The 21,926-nt window shown below is 43.9% G+C and overlaps 1 long non-coding RNA gene across 2 annotated transcripts in view; it reads left to right on the plus strand.

The window, feature by feature from the left end:
- Positions 1-416: 416 nt before the first annotated feature.
- LOC123569868 (uncharacterized) overlaps positions 417-21,926 on the plus strand; it is a 662,349-nt gene continuing 640,839 nt past the window's right edge. For both annotated transcript variants that reach the window (XR_010582501.1, XR_010582502.1), the window contains exon 1: positions 417-829. This is a non-coding gene — a long non-coding RNA (uncharacterized lncRNA). The remainder of the gene's footprint in view (positions 830-21,926) is intronic.

Below are 21,926 nucleotides of genomic sequence, written 5' to 3' on the forward strand. Positions count from 1 at the left end.
AGTAGCTGGGACTACAGGCACCAACCACCACGCCCGGTTAGTTTTTTTATTTTTATTAGAGACAGAGTTTTGCCATGTTGGCCAGGCTGGTGTCGAACTCCTGACCTGAGGTGATCCACCCGCCTCGGCCTCCCAAAGTGCTAGGATTACAGGCGTGAGCCACAGTGCCCGGCTGACAAATTCTTTAAGCACTTTTGATATGTAAGGGAAGTGCTGTGAGGAAAAGAGCGTGGCCCCTTTAAATGATACGGAAGAGGGAAGGGAAGTGCTGGCTAGAGTAGGGAGTGGTCCTCGCTAGGGCTCCAACCCCACGGACCTAGGTGAGGACAGGCTTGTCTTGTATTTCCCAGCAGCACCCTGGCCTGCCACGCCCCCATCCTGTGCCTATAAAAGGCGAAGATGTTCTGCTAGGCGGAGACGGAAGTGGCTGGATGTGGAGAGGAGCGTGTTCGGGAAGGAACAGACAAGTGGCCTGGTCTCCAGAGGAACGCCAGCCAGGCACTAGCCATGCCGGCAGGTCAGCAGAACGCTGACCCCTGAGCAACGCCGAGGAGTTCGGCTGAGGCAGTCGGAGGAGCTTCTGGGCTGCCAAGCGGCCAGGCTTCAGGGGAAAGCCGTCTGTCTTCTGTGGCCCCTTTATCGACTGAGAGCTACTTGCACTCAAACCCTCGCACTCATTCTCCAAGCCCAGGTGGATAAGATTCACCCACCCTGCGGGGGCGTGGGAGCTCCACAGCCTGCCCGTCTGTATGCTCCCCTAGAGGTTTGAGCAGCGGGGCACTGAAGAAGCAAATAACACCCTCGTTGCACGCCACGCGAGGAGGACAAGGTAATTTTTCCTGTTTCACTTTGACGATACGATTCCCACCCCTTTTTCTTCCTAGCTCTGTAGTTACTGCTGAAAAGTCGAGTTAGGGTTGTTCTATTGTAAATGGTCTCTTTTCTCTCTGCCTGCTTTTTTTTAGAGATGTTCATTTAATCATTGATATTTGGTGGTTTTCTTACGTGTTTAGCCATTTATTTTCTAGGATGCTTGGGCTCCTTGAGCATAAGAATTAGGGTCCTTTAATAGTTTTGGTTGGAAAATTCTCAGCTGTTGTCTTTTCACATTTGCTTTCTCTTATTTTCTCCTTATGAATTCCAAGTAGATAGATGTTGGAAACTCTTATATTGTATTTCATGTGTCTTAAACTCTTTGCCATATTTATCTTTTGGAATCTGTGCTTATGTTAAAATGTATCCACAGGATTTTAATGTGTAGAGGTGATAGAGTGAGGACATGGATCTGTCAGTGCCACTGGGAAGAAAAGTTTATTACTCACAGTTCCCTGGGAGTGAGAGGCATTGCTTGCCATGAATAAACACATGGGACAGCACCAGAGCTGGTCAGGAGGCAGGGTGGGAGTGAAAGAGAAGCACAGGCCATAGCCTTTATTGAAGTTACTGCGGGAAAGTCAAGGCAGGGCCGAGTCAACTTGGCCAGTTTGAATAATTCTGGCAGGATTTAGGGCATAGCAGCTGTCTGTAATTGTCTGGTCATTGGCCAGGTTGATTTGGAGCAGGGAAATTACTGGCTTGGATTGTGAGAGTTAAAGGAGAAAGGTGGGGGTGGGGGGTATGAACTTAGGATTGGTTGGTTTGTAGAGAAAAGATATGTTCACAGGTGACTCGTTTATTAACTCTAGTAATTAGCCCTGGAAGTTGCAGTCTCTCCCAAGCTGGCAGGCTCCCACTCTAAGATGTCAAAACATCATTTAAAAAAAAAAAATTAATACTGTGCTGTATTCTAGAAATTTTTCTTCATCTCTATTTTCTAGTTCACTGATTTTTGTCTTAAGTGGAATCGAAGCCTCTATTAAATCCATTTATTGAGTTTCTAATTTTAGATTATTTCTACAAGTTCTTTTTGTCTGACTAATAAAAATTTTTTGCTTTTTGCTTATTTTTCCATTTCTTATTTTATTTACTTGAGAGTATTAAATATGACTATCTTACACTTGTTTGTGTGTGGTGATTCTAATGATTCAAACCACTGTGGATCTGATTCTGCCATCTGTTTCTTCCGTTGGCACTCTCAAGTATTTTGTGATGCTTCACTGTGAGTTCATATTACTTGAAATTTAACTGGAAATTATTTGAAACTGGGACGACTGTATATTTTTCCAAAGAAAATTTGCATTTACTTTTGCTAGGTTTGTGGACACTACTGACCTAGAATTGCCATCTACATTTTTAAGTTTGAGGTCTTTTGACTCATTCAGTTAGGGCAACAGATTTGCATTATACTTAGCTTGTGATTACAAATTATAGGGGGAAATACTTTTTTCTCTCCATTCGGTGCCATTTTGCTACAGGTATTTTTTAAAGAGGGGGTGGGGTGGGGGTGTGCAACATTTATGGTTGATCTATAATCTGAGAATTTAACTGTTTAGAATTCTGTTTTTATATAGGTGGTCTTTGATCAGGTTCCACCTCTGTTGTGCCCCTGTAATTTTTCTTCTGACCCCTAAACCCATAATGAAATTGTATTTTGTAGTTGCATTAGGTTTAACTCAGCCTCCATTATTTCTCTGTATCTCTACTATCGCTTCAAATTTTTTGGGCTTTCTTAAGCAGGCTTACATTTTTCCATCTCCAAATTAATTAAATGTTATGTACTTTAAAATTATTTTATGCAGCATTTTCCTTTATGTTCAGTGGGAGATCCTATCAAAAACTGAAATCTCTCAGTTTTCTATATTCTCTAATATGTGTTTTGGAATGTCATTTATCTATTTTTTCAGTTAAGTTTCATTTCTATTGTGTCTAATCTACTGTATCAGACTTTCTTTGAATTTTTAATTTTAGTGATTAATTTTTAGAAGTTACTTTTGTTTCATTTTCAAACTTCTCTGAGATTTATTATTGTATTTTAATCTTTATGTGTAAATTCTTTCTTTAATATTTAAAAATACACTCTGCTTCCAGCCTCTATCTGAATCTTCTGTTATATGAAGTTTTCCGAGTCTCATCACACTCTTAGATGTCTGTTGATTATGGCAGATTATTTTTATCCACCTTTGCTATTTCTGATTTTGAACTTACGTTCAGAGGGAATGTGCCTGGATGCCTTCTGAAAGGTTTCTTTTTTTCCATTTGTTTCTGCCAAATCATTCAAGAATATCATTGAATCACAATTTATGTTAATTTCTTGGTCTGGAATTTCTTACTATGCAACTGTTATAAATTCCAACCTCAAAGTCAAGTGAAGTGTGAGCCCATCATACAAATTCTCAAAGGACACATTTTTTTTTTCCTGTAACAGGAGATGAGCATTCTTGTTTTCTTCTTATGATCGTGCATGCATTTTTCTAGTCTGTCTTTTTGTTCCCTTCCTGAGAATTCTCCTTTATGAACCTTTTTCAGTTTCGATATCTTGCCTCCCTTAGGTTGAAGAACTCTTCTGTACCCATGTGGGCATTAAATCTTCAGCCCCAACCTCCCTTATTACCAAGAATGGTAGCCCAACCATATCTGCTGCTATGTCCATCAGCTCATGTGTCTATCTCTTTCTAGTGTATACTTATTATTTTTTGCCTAAACATTTATCATTTTTTGTGATCTCACTATATATTTTAAAAGAATGTTGATTTTATCTAACATTTCTGGGTGTTTTATAATGAAGACGTTTTAGGTTAGCTATCCATGTTACAAGCTGTGGAAAGGCTTTGTTTACTATTTTAGTATAAAATGCTTTATGATTTCTGTGCCATCATTTGGTGGGGACCATATTAATCTTTATCATTTAAGTTTTTGTATTAATGCTAATGAACTGGATTGTCCTTGTGAGATCTTGAATATTTCATGGAAATGCCTTTCTGTTATGGAAAACGACTGAGTAACAGTCTCTGAAAGTCCTTTGCTCACGACTGGCTGGTGTTGCTTTGTGGTTGGAATATTTTCAGAGACAGAATGAAGAACTTGAGGAGTATAATAATGGCCAAATGGAACTTTTGTGTAATACTGTGTTGATTTGAAACATGTATATTTCCATGTTTGGTGATTCTTAAGAAAACATGCCTTGGCTATAAGTCTATAATGCATAGGGATATTTCTGAGTTTGATTTTATATCATCAGTATTTTCTGGTTTTAAATCCTGTATTTCAGATATGATCAAAACCCATTCATTGTTCAGAATGAGTTTGCCCACTATAGAGGTAATACAGTTTCTAGGAAACAGGTTTTTTCTACCCGTGTCGTCTAATATGTTCTTTGCTTCAACACGTGTGACAGTACCAAAATTACTGTGAATGTTTTTTCTTTTTCGTTTTTTTTTTTTTGGAGGACGGGATGGGGATGCTGGTTGCCTGTGTAGCCTGTGTAGTGACTTCTTGTCTTATCTCCCTGACTCTCCTGATTGACCCTATCCTGAAGCTCTGCTTTCTCACCAAATCCTTGACATTACAATGGGCATGTGACCTTTGGTGTGGGCAATATGATAAAGCATCAAGATTCTCTTGACACTTTGGAGAATATCATGCTACATTGTACAGAAAAGGTATGAGAGGGAAACACAGAAAAAGAAATGACAATCTTACTGGGAACAAGGAGAAAGAAGAGAGTCCGTTATCTGTGTGTCTCAATATATATATCAGCTTAACTTCAAGTACTAGACTGACTTGATTATTGAGTGACTGACTATTGGAGGAATCAGTGAAGATCAAGGATGATCAGTCCATCAAAGGCAGGAGCTTGAGTGAAATGACTTCTATAGAGACTTTGGAGGGAGGGCACAGACCAGTAGGACTCCAGTGGAAGATTAGAATATTTAGAATAAGGTGAGATCCTGGAGCCCTTGAATACCAGGCAGGTGAATGTAAACTTTATTCAGGAACCAATGAGGACTAATGAGTGGAGAAAGATGGGCTGAAATTAGAGGTTTACATGACATAGATAAGAGATCCTGATTCTGGTAAGCTTGATAGGGAGGTAAGTATGTTGGGTGATTTTGAATGAATAAGGGGACGTCAGTAAAAAGGAGAAAAAAACCAGGTGTTTCCATTTTTAAGGGAGAATAAAAATACTAACAGTATGGTTAAGAAAAAGAATGAGCACAGTTACTCACAAATTGGAATTGGATGTAAGGAGAATTATTAACCCTTGGGCCAAAAAAAAAAAAAAAAAAACAGGCCTTAGATGTTCAAAAACAAATTATTAAATAAGCTTGCTCTTGTTCAAGGCATGATGATACTTGGGGAGTCACCCTGGTTCTTGATTTGTGGAGGTCAGTCAAGAACTAAGCAGAAAGCCCTCCTGATTATTTAAAAAAATCAGTAGGCAGAGGCAGAGAAGCCAGGGAGGCCAGAACATGGCAGAGGAGCCCCAAGGCAGGTGTCCTGCTGGGGAGCTCAGAAGCAGCCAGGGGTCCTGGTAGGAGCTGGCAGAGGTTTGTATCCTAGTAATTTTGTTACAAAAAGGTGAAACCCAGCTTTGGTAACCAGCTTGTGACAAAGGAATTGCGTTTCATGTTACTGTAAGTCTTTTAATAGTAGAAATAACCCTTGAGCAATGCGAGTTTAAACTTTGCGGGTCACTTATACACGGATTTTCTTCCACCTCTGCCACCCCTGATACAGCAAGGCCAACCCCTCCTCCTCCCCGTCAGCCCACTCAACACAAAGATCGCAAGGATGAAGATCTTTACGATGATCCACTTCCCCTCAATGAATAGAAAATGTATTTTCTCTCCCTCATGATTTTCTTAACGTTTTCTTTGCTCTAGCTTACTTTATTGTAAGAATACAACATATAATACCTAAAACATGGAAAATAAGTCTTCCTCCACTGTTTATTTACTAGTAAGACTTCCGGTCAACAGTAGGCTATGAGTAGTTACATTTTTGGAATCAAAAGTTAAATGTGGATATTGAACTGCATTGTGGTTGGTGCCTCTGTCTCCCAGCATGTTCGAGGACTGACGGTATACTAAAACATTAAGATAAAACAGCTGTCCTTTCTCGCCTCGCTCACATCTGCGCTGGTATTGCTGCCTCTTCTACATGTGCTTTCTTTGGCAGTCTCTCTGACCTCCAAGCCAAGCCCCAGTCATCTGACCAGCCTCTCCCAGCCCCGGGCCTACTCAGCCTCAGTCTCCTTCTGCATCCTCCTCCCTCCTGCAGCATCCGTTGTTACTGATTCCTCTGCACAGCTCTCCTGTCTGTCTTTTCTTCTCCTACACCCAAAATAAAGGGCTGCCAAAGGCCTGCCTCATACACCTTATGCCCATCCCTGAACTTTCTTCTTTAGGGTCTTCCTTCTCCCCTTGGCTTCAGATGTCATGACCATGAAGGCAAATCTCAAATTTGGGTGTATATCTATTCTTGACCTCTTAGTGAAGTTCCAGTGCCACCTCATTACAATTAGAAGGTGCTCCAGTTCGGCCATCTTAGCTGTTTTAGATTCATACTCAGTACGTCGTATTTTCAGTCTACACCTTCCAGAGAAACAGATCAATACTATCAATGTATCTATCTATGACACATAGAGAGAGGGACAGAGAGAAGGGGAGAGGGATATTTATTTTAAAGAATTGGCTCATGTGATCACGGGGGCCTGCAAGTCTGAAATCCACAGGGGCAGTTCAGCAGACTGGAAGCTCCCATAAGAGCTGATGTTGCAATCTTGAATCTGAAATCTGCGCGGTTACAGGCAGGCTATCCCCTCAGGTGTGGTTTCTAGTTGTAGTTTTGAGGAAGAACTCTTTCTTGCTCTGGAAACCTCAGTCTTTAATTCTTAAGATTTTCAGTTGATTAGATGAAGCCCACTCACGTTATGAAGGGTCATCTGCTTTTCTCAGAGTTGACTTTCAGTACATTTATGGTATTTTTGTTTGTTTGTTTTTAAGAGACAGGGTCTTGCTCTGTCACTCAGGCTGGAGTTCAGCGGCCTGATCACAGCTCACTGCAGCGTTGACCTCCTGAGCTTGAGTGATCCTCCCACCTCTTTCTCCTCAGTAGCTGGGATTACAGGAGTGTCACTGCTCCTGGCAATAGTATTTTGTAAATGTTAATCACATCTAAGAAATACCTTCACAGTAATATCTAAACTAGTGCTTGACCAAACAGTTGGGCAGTGTAGCCTAGCCAGGTTGACACACAAAATTAGCTATCACATTCTGTGTTTAGGCTTGCTTTTAATGGTATCAACTGCAAATTCCAGAGATATTGTTGAGTTCTTCTACTCCCTGTCTTTGAAGTCAGCCGAGCTCAGTTCCGCCATCACTATCTATTTGATCTTAGGTGACTTGTCTGATCTTGTCAAGATTTAGTTTTCTGTCACACATGGTGGTTCATGCCTGTAATCCCAGTACTTTGGGAGGCCAAGGCGGGTGGAACCCTTGAGCCCAGGAGTTTGAGACCAGCCCGGACAACACACAAAACCCTGTCTCTACAAAAAGTACAAAAATTAGCTGGGTATGGTGGTGCCTGCATGTAGTTACAGCTACTCAGGAAGCTGAGGTGAGAGGATTACTTAAACCCGGGAGTTCAAGGCTACAGTGAGCTATGACTGTGCCACTGCACTCCAGCCTGGGTGACAGAGTGAGATCCTGTCTCAAAAACAAGGATTGAGTTTTCTTATACATAGATGGGAAAAAGAGCAGTACCTGTGCATCTCACAGACCTGAAATGGGGGGAGGCATACACATTCCCGAACTCCCTAAGTTTGGCTCTCAAAGTTTTGGCTCCCTAAGTCTGACGGTGCCTTGGGAATGGCGGCCAGGTCACCTTACTTAGCCACTGCACCTGCACTACAGCGTGGCCTCACCATGTCCATTTGGCAGATCAGGAATTGAAAGGTTAGAGTTTGCCAGTAGTAATAGTGATTGCAAATGCCAGAGCTGGAATTTGAGGTGAGAGTGTTCTGAAACCAAAGCCAAGACATCCTTTTCACTGCACCAAACTGGGGGTGTTCCCAAGTGCTGGAGAAGCTGAATAGGGTGGACCTGAGGTGTGGACGCACCTGTCTGCTCTCATCCACGCACCATCCCCACGGAGCCTGGAGCACATGGTGTATGTGTCCCTGGGTTGGGGCCACTTAAAATCTAGCTCACCAAACTTCTCACCTCACTCAAATTGCTCCTCCCTTAATGCTTAGAAGAAACAGACAAATCACACAAAACATGATGAATAACATAAGTTTCTTTATTAACAATCAAGATAGACAGTCTTCCCAAACATCTGCCTTTGTTTTGCTATAAAATACGATTTTCTTTGTGCTGTACGAGTTTCAAGCAGCCCATTAAGACTCACTTGCATTATGTTTGTTTTACTTTAGGGAAAATTAAGTCAGGAGAGAAATCCAGTATATAGTTTTAAAACTCGCATCCAGTAAAGACGGAAAGAATGCCTTTCCTGGAAAACCGAGCTTTGCTCTTGTGTCTCCTGCACTGTAAACTTCTCATATCCAGAGAGTGGAGTCCCACGTTGTCTGTCTTTAGTGCTGCACTTCTCTGTGGTTTTGTGATTTTTCTCTGGAAGTGTCTGTTTTCCTCACTGCAGTGTGACCTTCCTGAAGGCAAAGCCTGGGACCCTTTCACCTTTGAAACTTCCATACTTAGGCAGGTGGTAGACACTAAAAAAATATTGAAAGAATATAGGGAAAAAGCAAGGCCAAGAAGGAGGGTATAAGGAAGAAAGACTGCCACAGGGGGCAGAAAATGGAAATAAACCAAGCCACTTACCCGGTTCCTAGGCATTAACGCTGATTGAGTTTCACTATATTTTCTTTAACCCGATTGTGCCCGTCAAACAGAGACACTCCATCACTAGGTCATTTTCTTCCTGAAAGGCCACTTCTCTTTCCAGTAAGACATGAGCATCGCATGTTAAGGAGAGAGAGTACCTCGACGTGCTTATTAGTTACAGCTTCTCTCCAGCTCACAGAGCTGGTTTGTGGCCCATCAGGCATGAAGAAATGGAGCTTGAAAGTTTGCCAGCAGACAACTTAGCTTTCTAAATAAAAGCTGAGGCCCCGAGAGCACTGAGGCCCACGAGTCTATTCACAGTGTAGAGGGGGAAAGCTCTGTGCTGTTTCCATATGCATAATATGAAAACAAGCTATATGACATTATCTGCCTTTGCTTGCTTAGTAGTGAAAAGTACCTTGAGTAGAAGGATCCACCCTCCTCATCTGTTGATCTAATCTACAGGCATTGGCTATAGTGAAAGCTATATCCGTGGGTGGGTATTATGTTAATTGCTTTACTTCATTGAATCACTGGGAGAGTCTCACAATATAGGTGATATTGTCATCTCCTTTTTAGTCATGAGGAGTCTTGAGACTGAGAGCAGTTTCCTAACTTGCCCAGGACCTTACCTCATGGGGGAAGATCAAGAACTGGGATCCTTGGTGGTCTGGCTCCAAAGAGCATGTCTGACCACCGAGCCACATACCCTTGTTTTTTGTAAGGAGAAAGTATTTCAAACAAGAACACTTGGATTTCCCTAGAGACGGGGAAAAAAGTCATGAAAATGAGCTTTGGAGCTAGAGGCCATTATCCTTATCAAACGAATGCAGGGACAGAAAACCGAATAGCGCATGTACTCACTTGTAAGTGGGAGCTAAATGATGAGAACACATAGACATGTAGCGGGGAACAGCAGACCCTGGGGTCTACCTGGGGGTGGAGGCTGGGAGGAGGGAGAGGAGCAGAAAAAATAACTGTTGGGTAGTAGGCTTAGTACCTGGGTGACAAAATAATCTGTACAACGAACCCCCGTGGCACAAGTTTACCTGTATAACAAATGTGCACATGTACCCTTGAAGCTAAAATGAAAGCTTAAAATCAAATGATCTTTGTGTGTTTAGAGTACAATACGCATTTATTTTAGGAGAGCTTTTATATATATTTTTCTTAGCTTGTAAAAGCTGAGCATGAACTTGATATCACCATCAGCCACTGAGATGTAGACCGAGGCCTACTCTTACAGCGGGGGCATGTGTCTGAAGCGGTTGCCCTCTGAACTGTGGCTCTCCTGCTGGTGTTTTTGACGAGAGCCTCTTCTGGGTTCTCTCGAGGGAGGTTCCTCATGTAGGTCATCCCATGTGGTGACCGTTCCTAGAGTCTATCACTTGTTCTTCCACTTGTTGGACCAGGTTTTAACTAACTGCTTTCACCTCTTTGTCAAAAACTTCTGTTGCACACCCCGGAATCACAGATCTCAGGATGATGTGTCTGGTGCTTGCCTTCCCTGAAATTCAGTAAAGAAATAAAGATCTCAAGAAACAATGTTTTTAGGTATCTCAACCATTTCTCAGTGGGTGTGACTAATTCAGTTCAACTAGCTTTTGTTGAGTGTCCCTTATTGTGTCCAGTAATCACAGTGCCTGCATTTTTGTTCAGGCTTTCCTCATTTTAAAGCACTTCGTAAACAGTCTAGGCGAGGCTGTATTGGAGGGGCGAGGTGTTGTAAAGATCAGGGATGAGAGGATGTGGCATGAGTCCACTAAAGGGCCACCACAGGAAAGGGCTGGTTACCTCTTCTGGCTGGGAGGCTTTGTCAGGGGTATCCTCAGAGCCTTCAGGTCATTTGATGGGCTGCTTCAGGAGGAAGATGTACTCTGCATTGGCTCAAAGGAGAAGAAGCACCGGATTTTGCACCATGGAGAAGATCTTTCTTACAACTCTTGTGTCCAGCAACAGAGTGGGCTGCATGTGACGCTGGCAGCTCCCCAGCTAAGAAGCTGGCCAGGCCGAGTAACCAGTGTGACTGGGGAGAGGATACTAGCAGGATTCACTGTCCCCTCATTTAGCTAGGATCATGTCATCTGGGGCCAAATGACCTGAATTTTCATCTTGGCTGCACCACTGGCTTGTGGTGTGAACTTGGGAACTCACAGTCTCTCCCTCATTTGGCTACTGAGAGGACTAAGTGGGTTAAGGTGAAGTGCTTAGAACAGTTTTTAGTAAGTCAACAATAAATGTTAGTGTCATTTTTGTTTTTTTGTTTTGTTTTGTTTTTGAGATGTAGTCTCACTCTGCAGCCAGGCTGGAGTACAGTGGCGCAATCTCGGCTCACTGCAACCTCCACCTCCCGGGTTCAAGCAATACTCCTGCCTCAGCCTCCCGAGTAGTTGGGATTACAGGCACATGCCACCACGCCCAGCTAGTTTTTGTATTTTTAGTAGAGATGGGATTTCACCATGTTGGCCGGGATGGTCTCAATCTCTTAACCTAGTGATCCGCCTGCCCCACCTCGGCCTCCCAAAGTGCTGGGATTACAGGCGTGAGCCACCGCACCCCGCCCAAATGTTAGTAATTATAAAGGACATCTTCCAGCTCCATTTGTGTGTGATTATAATGTAATATGCTACAGTGGCTAGTCATGAATAATCATTACAGAACATTGAAGAAATATTATGAGTTATTAATGACCACTTTTAAATTACCATATATTAGAGGTAATAAAATAAGGTGGGAAGAGTAGGAGATGCAAACAAGCAGAGGACACACTTCCTGGGTTCAGGGGTTCCCAGTCCGGTTGGGAAGACATGATGCATAAGACGATAACTTATAATTGCAAACAGTGCATGATAGAATGCTTCATGAGTGGTCTGGCAGTCAGTTAAGAGAGGAAATCACCGAAGCAGGACTTGAGTTAAACACCCAGGTTTCTGTCAAATAATGGTATGTAACATAGAACCCAATGTCTCATTGGCTGAAAACAAGCATTGATTGCTCACGGTTGGGCCTGTGGGTCAGTGACAACTCAGCTGGGCAAGGCTGCAGGGTCCGGCTGTTGGTTCAGGGCTTCTCTGCGTGGATTTTGTCTTGAAACTCGGGGTGAGGAAGCAGCCCTCAGACGAGGTGAATTCTCATGGTGGGGGTGGGTGTGGGGTAGGATCATTGGCAACAGGGGATCCTCCCATGGCTCTGGCTTGGAAGTGGCCCAGCCACCCCTTTCCATTGTCCAAAAAGTTCAACATCAGCAGAGCAGGGGTCTTTCTGGTGAAAGTGAAGCATGGCAGGGGTGAGAGGGAAGGGAATATTGTGAGGAAATAGTGTACAGCCTACCACAGATTGCTTTCAAATATGCACGTTAACGTTCGGTAGATGCCTTGAAGAAAAGAATCACAGAGTTATTCTGTACACGATGGGCATGCAGTAGTCAGGCATGGTGGCTCACACTTGTAATCTCAGTTCTTTAGGAGGCTGAGGTTCGGAGGCTCACTTGAGGCCAGGAATTTGAGACCAACCTGGGCAACATAGCAAGACCCCATTTCTACAAAATTTGAAAAATTATCTGAGTATGGTGGCACGTGCCTGGAGTCCTACCTACTTGGAAGACTGAGGCAGGAGGGTCGCTTGAACGCAGCAGTGAGCTATGATTGCATCACTGCACTCCGGCTTAGGCGGCAGAATGAGATATCTCTAAAGATAGGTAGGTAGGTAGGTAGATAGATAGATAGATAGATAAGATAGATAGATAAGATAGATAGATAGATAGATACATAGATAGATTTGGGTGATTTTCGTTATGATATTTTAAGTGAAAACCCAAATCACAGGCAATTCATCAGCCACAGCAAAATACCCAACAGGTTTGTAACCACAGGCCACCTGGCCCACCTGGAGATAGGATACGATGCTGAGGAGGACAGCCCCTCCTCCCAGGGTGCTCATGCTCTGATGAGGAGACAAACAGGAGGGCTGTAATTAGGTCAGAGCTGAGGTCTCCACCTCTCACCACTCAATATGTTGAAAATAGGCTGTTACCAGATGTGGCTCTGGAGTCCTATGGTAAGCTGGGCAGTCCTGAATGCACTGTAATTTCCAGGGGCTCACTGTGTTGACTTTATGATAAGGCCCCCAGGAGAGGTCAGATAATACTTTGCCTTGTAGCGAATGGATTTTCTTAGTGAAGTTTCTCTCTGCAGTTTGGTCTCTGGAGGACATTGTTCTCATACCCATACCTCTGAAATGAAAGGTGCTGGCAGTTCACCTCCTTGTCTTCCAATCGATGGGTCTAGGACACATCCACACGCAACAGGCCGCAGAAGCTGGTGCCAGAGCTGTGGTTGGGAGAATTGCCTCGCTGGCTTCATCTCCAGTCTGGAAAGAGGAGGATGGGCACCTTTAGGGGTGGACTAAAGTGTATCAACATCACAGTATCTAGTGCCTGTCATTTGACAAGCGTTCTGTTGGTGCCTCTGCATGCATCATGTATTGATGCCCACCTTGTCCTCTGGGTGAGGAACTGCTCCCCTGTGTGAGGTCTGGAGAGACTGGATATCTACATCAGTCTACCGCCAGAGGTTGGGCTTCTACTACTTTTTTTTCCTTTTATTTAAATCAGACCTTTTTAAGAGTCTGAGAGAGTAGAATGACAGATCCCGATCCCAGAAACTGGGAAGGGGAGGGGGAGGGGGAGGGGAGATGGTTAATGGGGACAAAAATACAGTTAGGTAGAATAAAGACGGTCTAGTGTTTGACAGCACAGCAGGGTGCTGGCAGTTAGCAGTAATTTATCATATGTTTATAAATAACTAAAAGAGTATAATTGGATTGTTTGTAACACAAAGAAAGGATAAATGCTTGAGGTGATGATACCTTATTTACCCTGATGTGGCTATTATGTATCGCATGTCTTTGTCAAAATATTCCATGTACCCCGTAAATAAAGACCCTACTATGTACCCATAAAATTTTTAAAAAGGAAACTAAGGTAAACCTTTGACCCCCTCTCCTGAACAATGTGTGTAAATGGACAGACACTCACAATTTGCAGACAATGTCAAAGGGTTCACTGATCTTTTAAAAACCAGTCATGGAAGATGTAGATAGAGACCAGTTGTGGTCCAACTAACAGCTAAAGGGTAGAATTAAAACCCCTCCAACAGCTTTTTGGAAGAAAAGGTGAGGTGCTGTGAGAACAGAGTCACCTCTTTGTTTGAAAACAGATATGTGACTGACATTCACACACGCACACATATACACATATGCATACACACATGTATACATGTGCACACAGGCATAAACACACATACACAAACATACACATGCACACGTATGAGCACTGTGCACACTCCAAACCCACATTTATTGGACTGGCTGATTCTTAGAGTCGTTCTCACTCATCATGAGATGCCCAGTCCAGCATAATCTTCTCGTTTTATTGGAAGCAACAGACCACAAAGGCAGGGTTGTAGAAATTCTTATGAGGACATCTTATTTGAGAAGGTCCCAGTTCTTTCTCGCTGATGCTAAGTCAGACATGAGAAGAAAACCCTCTTCAGGCATTTTGGCCAAATTCAAATAGGTCAGAGACCCAGAAAGAGTAATTAACTTGCAGGAACTTTTTTTCGACTGAGGGGACCACATAACCTATTATCCCCTTAACAAGGCAGTTTCCTCAGTGAATCATGGGAGCTTGGACAGGCTGAAGAAAAACCAAAAGTACATTTTCACTAAAGCATCATATGATCATTCCTAATGTCCCAACTACCCCAGAAATTGTGTCATCCTCTTAAAAGGGACCAAGTGAAGGCTTGATGTGCCTTTTATATGCAGTGAATATCGTATGGCTTCTATCTTGATGAACTGGCTGTGCAAAATGTATTTCATTTCTTTGTTTTGAGTCATGCTTAATGTGGTTCCCTATCATTATAATTTGTATGATGATGAACAAATCGCTGTGGTAAAGATGGACAATACTCCCACCTGGTAAAAATTCAATAGTGACAAATGAGGTGAATCAGACATCCTCAAAGACTCCCCCAAGTGCTCTGGAAAGAGACTTGACATTTGTGCTATTGGTCGTTCATTTCAAAGGAGGAACAGAAGCATTATGAAAGAGGAGAACCGGGAACAATGTCAGGAATGCTGCACTGTGCTTGGAAGGGAGACAGCGGAATCAATCAGTGGATCGATACCTTCATCCAACAGTCTGCTCATGTTCACAGAGTCCCTGCTCGAGCCAGTCACTAGGCTGGTCCTAGGGACAGAGGGGCAGATAACAGTGACGTGGAGCTTTCTGTCCTGCATGGAGTCACGTTAAACATGTGGCGAGTGGGTCTTCCTTTGCTTTGCCAAAGTGCGTTCACAGGATGCTCCTGCACATGGACCAAGTTGGGTTGAATACATATTACTTCCTCAGGAAATAGCTCCCTGAGGAGGTTATTTGTATTCATGATCTGGAGAAAGAATTGAAATTACTCAGGCAAAGACAGGGAGGTGGACAAGAGGGAGGAGGGATTTCTAGGCAGAGGAAACAGTATCTATGTATCTACAATGGCCCTGAGATTGGACAAAAAATAAACATGGCAGAGGTGGCAGGAGGCCAGTAGGTTGGCTCGCAGTGATTGAAGAGAAGCTGAGGGGTAGGGCTGGGGCCAGAGAGGCACAGACCCTTGTGGCCCTGGAAAGGATTTTGAAGTTGGATTTGACACAGAAGGGTTTTAGCATGGCAATTCCATAATAAGATGGTCGTGTTAAAAAGATCCTGCAAAAATTATTGTGGACAGGATGAGAGTGTTTGCAAGAAGACAAACCAGAGCCCCAAATGATCATGTTTTAGCCAGAGATGCCATTGCCTTAGATGACTGTGTTGACCATGGGGGTGGAGAGAAATGGACGCATGCAAGGGATATTTAAGAAGCAGAATTGATAGGACTTGGCCATTGATTGGATGCAGGGATGAAAGCTTTGCTGGATGGCCGAAGTGTGTGTCTTTGGGGAGACAAAGGGGAGATGAAAGGCCAACTGTGCTGTAATAGTAGCCACAGCGGACATCTATTATTTTCTGTGTCTTCAGTATAGTGTTTAGTTGTTTATGTGCAATAATTTATACAGCCATTGCATAGTTCATTACTTCTAAGAAAACTTCCTCCTAATCTAGGTCATTGTCATTTATGTCTGTTCTACTTCTAAGGAAGAGGAAGAAGTGGCTTTCTCAAGGTCGATGTGTAAGTGTCCACTGCATAGGAGCCCTGGACTGCTGCCATGGATACAAAGCCAGGACAGGTAGAGCTGCACCATTGCTTTTAAGAAGTCTGTCCTTCAGGAGGAGAGCTAGAACCCACAGACGTGCACACAGTGAGGGACCATTTAAATGCAACACAGTGCCAGTGAGAATAAGCTTTGCAGACTTAGTGCCCACGTGCAAGGAGGAGGCATAGGCTTAGCTGAGAAGTGAGGAGTGAGAAAGACTTTCTGGAGGGGTGGGATGTAAACTTGTCCCCTATCAAATAAATACATTTCACAATAGTTTCAGGTTTACAGAAAGTTTGTAAAGATAATACAGAGAGTTCCCATATGCCACAGAATTCCCCTACGGTTAACCATTTGCATTACTAGGGTACACTTGTCAGTAAGTCATTTTTATCAACTCAACTCCGTTCTTTATTGGACTGCATTAGTTTGGCTGTAATGTCCTTTTTCCATCCCAGAATCCCATCCAGGAGACCATGTTACATTTAGTCATCATGTCGCTTTAGGTTCCTCTGGGCTGTGATAGTTTCTCAAATTCCCCCTGACCTTTTTTTTTTTTTCTTTTTTTTTTTTGAGACATAGTCTCGCTCTGTTGCCCAGGCTGGAGTGCAGTGGCACAATCTTGGCTCACTGCAAGCTCCGCCTCCCGGGTTCACACCATTCTCCTGCCTCAGCCTCCCGAGTAGCTGGGACCACAGGCGCCCACCATCACACCCGGTTAATCGTTTGTATTTTTAGTAGAGATGGGGTTTCCTCGTGTTAGCCAGGATGGTCTCGATCTCCTGACCTTGTGATCCGCCCACCTCGGCCTCCCAAAGTGCTGGGATTACAGGCACTCTCCCTGCTTTTGATGGCCTTGACAGTTTTGAAGAGTGCTGGTTATGTGCACTGCAGAATGTCTCTCGGTTTGGATTTGTCTGAGGTTTTTCTCATGATGGAAACTGGTATGATGGGGTTTTGGAAGACCACAGAGGTGAAATGCCCCTCTCAGCACATCATACCAAGGGTCATACTATCAGCATGTTTTATCATTGTTGATACTGACCTTGATCGCCTGGCTGAGGTAGTTTGTCAGGTTTCTCCACTGTTCAGTAACTCGAATTTCCCCCTTTCCTCTTCTGTGCTCTTTAGAAGGAAGTCACTCTGCACAGCTCTTACTTAAGGGCTTGGGTGTGATGCTCCACCTCTCTGAGGACAGACTATTTACATAAATTATTTGGAATTTTTCTGCATGGAAGATTCCTCTTTTCTCCCGTTTATTTTATTTGTTAATTAAATCATTTATTTATATCAGTATGGGCTCATGGATATATATTCTATACTTTTAGTTAAATTTCAATGCTACATTATTTATTTGGTTGCTCAAATTTTTCCCGCTTTGGACCTGGGAGCCCACTCAATGGGCTCCTGCTCCCTGTGACATACGCACTCATCACTGTGTGTGTTTCTGGGCACTTCCTTCCTTTCAGGTACTACGAGATGCTCCAGGCCCTTCTTACATATTTCCTGTTCCAGCCTTAGAATCAGCCATATTTCCAAGGAGCTGCAGTTTCTTTTATTAGAGAATGGTATGAGGACTCAAGATCTGAGCATTGAATGTATAAGCTGGGTTTAAAGGACAGTGGACAATAGAAAGGAACAGGAATGGCATTTGGAGTAGAAAGCTTGGCATAAGCAAATATCCTGACAATGAAGAAAATGAATTCTCTGTGGGGAAGAGCATATAACTAGGCGGAAGCATTTACACTGGTGAAATAAATCTTTCAGGCTTTAGGTCCAGACTGAAGTATAGTATTTTCCCATCCCCCAACCTATTTATTCATCACCCTTCTTCGCAATAGCTTCACCTTTTACCCATTAGCTAATGCAGAAGTCCTGGGCCTAATCTTTTCTTCACTCTCCCTTTCCACTCAGATGCAATCAGTGAAAACTTTTTCTTGATTCTGCCTCCAAATAATTTTTAAACCTGTCTTCCACAGTCCAGAGCCACATCTCCTGGCCAGGTACCTTCAATGGTGGTTAAACCATTTCCAACACCCCTGCCAACCTCTCCTTTCTGCAGCAACCCTGCCACATCTGGTGGTGTCGTCTACCATGATCAAGGCCATGGGGCTTCCCATTGAGTTCAAGGTCAAGCCCACTGAGGCCGATGGACTGGGTGTGATCTTTTCATCACCAGCCTCTCTACCTGACTCTCTGTCTTTGTACCCCGAGATTCCACAGCAAGATCTTCTGTCAGCTCCTCAATCAAGCATTGCAGTGGGGCCTTAGAAGGGTGTGGCCTTGTCCAGATGCTTTTGCCTTATCTGGCTGCCTGGTGTGACTGACTACTTTCCATTTTTGTTTTGCTGTCACTGCCTTGGGAAGACTTGTTCGCTCCATGGTCAAATGTGATCCTCAGTACAGATTCTCACACTGTACTAGGAGAAAAGGGGCCCATATTTTCAATTTGTTCATTCTATTTAAAATTTATTCAATAAATACTTACTCAGCATTTAACTGTATACTAAGAGGGTGTTCAAGGCGCTAGGCATATAGCAGTGAAAAGACAGAGTAAGAATCTCCTTCTCTTGGAGCTTATAGTCTGATGAGGAATGCAGAAAACGGGTTGAGCGTTGGTATGAAAATCCAAAATCTCAAAGGCTCTAAAATCAAGCTTTTTGAGTGCCGCTGTTGCAGGTGGAAAACTCCACACAGAATTACTTAACGCAAACTTTGTCTTATGCATAAATTATTAAACATATTTTAATGTGAAGGTATATATGAAACAAATGAACTTTGTTGTTTTTTGACTTCCATCCCCAAGATGTCTCATTTATGTGTGTGCAAATATTTCCAAATCTGAAATCGCAGACACTTCTAGTCCAAAGCAATTTGGATAAGAGATACACACCATGTAACAAATACATAAATATGATATTTAGTATGTTTGGAGCTAATAAATACATGGAGGAAAAAGGCAGAGGAGGCCAACAGGGTGTGCACGGAGTTCGGGGACTCTTACATTTACGTGGGTTGATCAGAGAAAGCTTTGTTCAGAAGTCGATGCATAAGCAAAGATTTGAAGCGGGGAAGGAAGAACCCATGCAGGTGTCGGGGGAAGAGCATTCCAGGCAGAGGCCTGAGAGAGAGGTCACGCCTGATGAGCTCCAGAACAGCTGGGAAGTTTGAGTTTGATGTGCCTGTGAAACACAGAGGTCTGGATATCCAGTAGACAATTTATGCATGACCTTGAGTTTAGGGTTGGAAATTTCAGGCTGGAAGTTGGGAGTTGTCACCTACAGATGGCATCTGAAGGCAGGAGTCTCCAGAAAGTCTCAGGAGGCTAAATGTTCAGTGGCTGAGCTCTGGGACACTTGAGTTCTTTAGACTCGGGAGATGATAGTGGGCCAGCAAAGGGACTGAGGAATAGCTCGGAGGAAAACCGGGTACGTCTGGTGTCCTGGAAACCACAGGAAGAGTGAGGAAGTGGCCACTACTGTTAATTAGTACCATTACGTTCATGGTATTTACAATGTGTCCGTCGCTGTTCTGAGTCTTGTACATACATTAACTTGTTACATCCTCATAATCCCTATGAGGTATTTTGTTTTATTATCTCTACTTTGCAGATGGGAAGTCAGGCCCAGAGGTAAATGAACTTGCCCAGTCACATAGCTCACAAGCACTGGAGCTGGGTTTTGAATCTGGACCATCTGGTCTCAGGGTTCTTGGTCTTTAGCACCACATCACGTGTGCCCAAACACTGCAGGTGGAAAAGCTCAGCACTGAGACTAACCACTGTGGATATCTTAGGTGAGCTTAAAAGAGCAGTTTGCAGTGAGTCCTGGAGGAGATAGAATGATTAGCGGTAGTCGATGAGGCATGGGAGGAGAGACGGTGAAGATAGCAGCCAGAGACGACTCTCATGAACAGCTCAGCTGTGAAGGGGAGTGAGACACGTTAGGAAGACTACAGGGAGATGTGTGATCAAAGAGGAATTTTAGGAAGAATGTTAGAAATTTTGGCATGTTTGTAGATGGGTGGGACTGAAAGGGTAAAAAGGAAAAGAATGATGTCGTCACTAGGAGGAGAGAAGGTGAATATTGCATTTGTCACTGTGATCTAGAGAGGAGAGAACATGAACCTTGCATTTGTAACTGAAAAATTATTTGCTGAGCTGCTTAATGTCAGTGATCTCTGCCAAAGTATAAACTGCTAGGGTTGGGGGATTTTAGATTTCCAGGTGCTGCTGTGGCCCCGTGTGCCCCACCTCCTTGCCTGGTGAATGGGGGAAGGAACAATGCCACTCATGAAGGTGAAAGCAGGGCTCCTGGTGCCCTGATCCTCCATACCTTCCTGCCCCACCGCTGCCTGCAGACCCGGTTTTCTGCTGTCAGCCTGGCCATGCCTTCTGCCTGCATCCTCGCATGAAAACCAACTCCAAACTCACCAGGCATTGCTGAGGAGTAAGTGGGAAGGAGAAGTTACATGCCACAGGATGCCATGAAACTGCCCAGAGCCCTGCAGATCTCCCGGGACAGCCACTTCATGCCTCTCCCTGGCCCCCAAACCTCAGTCCTGCCAGCTGCCCGGGCTCCACCTCTATGCCACTGCTCCGCGGGGTCCTTGGCTGTATTCTCACTGCCCTTTGTTTCCAAGCCTTGGGTCAGGGATGGACGTCCATCCATTCCGTGGGAAAACTCCCTAAGGCCCAGAACTTCTCCAGCTCAGAGGGATGTATGGTCGTCAACAGAGAAGCTTTCACGAGTTAGGGATCAGAGGCTCTGGGAAATGCCTCACCATTTCACAGAAGCCCTTTTCCTTCTGCCCACCCCCCAGGGGCATTTATAAAATTCCAGAGTGAGATTGAGAAGCTGAACTAACTCACCTGCAGGGCTGGGTCTCCACCACCAGGCAGCCGCAGTCGCCTGCAAGGCATCTGCTAAGTGTGGGAGAATGCCGCTTTTCAATCTAGGTGTGAGGGCAGAACTCAAGCGTGTTTGTCAAAAAGGCTTCCCACAGTTTTCGAGGCATCACACATACACCTACTCACACTCCCCCATGGAGGCATGCTCCCCTCTCTCACACACACGCAAGCACGTGCACGCAGGGACTCACACATATCACTCATCATGCCTCTTCCCTTCCCTCCCCACACCGAGCTACCCTACCGGCAGCACAGAGTGGCAGCGCCGTGCACCCATCTGGGCCTGACCTGCCTACACTGTTTGCCTAAAATACTTGGGAGTATATATACAGCATGGTAAGGAACTAATTTTTGAAGCCAGTGTGGGGGCTCCAGGGCACTCCGCCATTTCCTCTTGTCCCTAAAGCTGTTAAACTAAATTATAGGGCTGGGAGAATGAGAGGCCAGCTGTGCTTCAGCTGCAGGCCCCAGTTGTTGTGACAAAGTGAAAAGTGTGGGTACCAACAGATCATTAACTGTGCAGCCAAAAATAGGCTGATGATTGGATCTTATGCACTACTCTGAGGAGAGTGTGGACCCAACTCTAGCAGGTGCTGGTTGCAGTCTGGGATGGCACCGACTCTTACAGCCAAAGGGCATTGACAGTTGCACCTAACATACCACCTCACCTTCTTCTTACTTCATTACATGAGGGCAAGTTTTATTTTTTCATAAACTGTTCTTAAAATTGACAGGGGTTTTTGTCTCTGTTTTGGTTTTGTTTTTAAAATTTCCCCACAATTTCCTGCTGCCCTGCCTCTTTGGCTGAGTTCGACTTTCCTGTTGACTATAATTACTGCGAGCCTGGTGAAGAGTTGAAAAATCTAAGTTGACATTAAAGGTGCATTACACTTGAATAAACCCAGAGACAGAATATTGCACGTTGGTTTGGAGTCGCCCCTGTGTTTTGTCTAGATTAACAAATTTAGACGGCTTTTGATTTGCATAGCATTAATAACCGCTGGGGCAATCTCTGGAACTTGTAAACACTGCTCATAAATAGTCGCTGA

The sequence above is a fragment of the Macaca fascicularis genome, chromosome 17 (assembly GCF_037993035.2).
Source record: "Macaca fascicularis isolate 582-1 chromosome 17, T2T-MFA8v1.1".
In the NCBI taxonomy this organism is placed as follows: Eukaryota; Metazoa; Chordata; class Mammalia; order Primates; family Cercopithecidae; genus Macaca; species Macaca fascicularis.